We start from the raw sequence: 1,614 nt of genomic DNA, 5'->3' as shown, positions 1-1,614 counted from the left end.
AAACATGCTTCGGGTGAGACGAGTGAGCAGACCATCACGTGAAAAGCTTTGTGATAACAACTGACTGCGTGTTTGTTTTCATATGGCATTGACTCTTATTTCCCTGATTATTTTTAGTCTTCAAGGCTGTCCCTTAATCAACCCACTTTCTTTAATAGCTAGTGTTGCCTCTAGTGTGATGCAGCGGGTCTAATGATGCTTTCCATTAAGCATGGGAAATATTAGTTAGCCCCCAGCTAGAAGCAAGTGAGAATAAATTTCCTACATGGGCTGATCCAAGGCCACTAAACTGAGCACAAAGTTTTTCATCCATTTCAGTGGCCTTGAATCAGGTCCTTACAGCCACCGAAAGAAAAAACCCCATCAAACTCCAAACCAGCCCCAGTCAACACATTCCTTTTAGTGGGAAAAACCTTACGGTAAGATGTGCCATGCTCAGACAAAGACAAATCAAACAAATCTTTATTCCTTTTCTATTCTACCTGCTTTTTTCCTCCTGGGGTGAGGATGTGTGGCCCCAAAGCTGTGCGGAGGTGAGGAGTGGAGCAAGCCTGGCGCCGACCCCCGGCTGGAGCGGAGGGCGTTCCTTGCTTGAGAGGGGAGGCGAGGGAGGGGACGCACCCCTGGCAGGCTGCTTTAAAGAGTAGACAAGGCTTCGAAGTTGTTTGGAAATGTAGGATATTGCAATAAATTTGGGAGGAGGTGAGTGTTAAATGGAGCATGCCACCGGGCTTGGTATTTTGACACACAGCTGCCCAGGTCAAGCCATGCCATGATTCAAGCCTTTTTTCCACTCGCACATGGTCACGCACTTACATAAAGCTGTGGCTTTCCCTTCTACAACAGCTTTTGGTGTAGTTTTATGTACATCCACGCATAGACTTCATGTTACGTAGCGCCTCCACATCTCCCTCTCTGCAAGGGCACATGGGTATACGTGCCAGCATGGGCACACGTCCTAACAGAGCCTTGCCATCCATGCCCGAACGGTGCGAGTTCACCCATGGGTCGGTATGGCACATTATTGTCAACAGACCCCTTCAAAACAGGTCAGTTTCCCTCGGGGATGCGGGTCAGCCTCGACCCCCAGCGATGCCGCATGCTCCGCATGTCCTCCTTGCCCAGCATGACACCTCCTGAGCACAGCCGGGTCCCCGGCTGCTGCCCGCAGGTCCTGAATTTTCCCTTATTCAGGTGAAATTTCCAGGGGCTTTGGCCTGCGTGGGAAGCACGGGGCCACGGCCTGCCTGTTCCCACCGCACAGTAGCTGCACATGCCGCTTCGGCTAATGAATCCACTTGTTGCCTATTATCAGGCAATTAGCCTGTGTGATTTTCAAGCACTGGCTCTCTGTAATTTTTTGACAATTTGCTACGAACAATAGCGTAATCAGTGACTGGAGCACGTTTGGAGGAGAACTCAGGAGAAGTCTCTCGAGCCAGTTTGCAAATTGTGCCTCCCCTGCCCTGTCTAAGCAGGGGCTGCTCGCACGCAGCCCGCAGACCCGGTGCCTTTTTCAGGGCTGGTGGAGGATGTGCAAGGAAACGTCCTGCCACTTTGGAAAATGGAAAAGCAAGAGAAACACTGAAACCTGGGTGGAGTGAGTGAGAAAAG

The sequence above is a fragment of the Ciconia boyciana genome, chromosome 1, assembly GCF_034638445.1.
Source record: "Ciconia boyciana chromosome 1, ASM3463844v1, whole genome shotgun sequence".
Classification (NCBI taxonomy): domain Eukaryota; kingdom Metazoa; phylum Chordata; class Aves; order Ciconiiformes; family Ciconiidae; genus Ciconia; species Ciconia boyciana.
The sequence above is the reverse complement of the archived record's forward strand: the minus strand, read 5'-3'. Positions refer to the sequence as shown.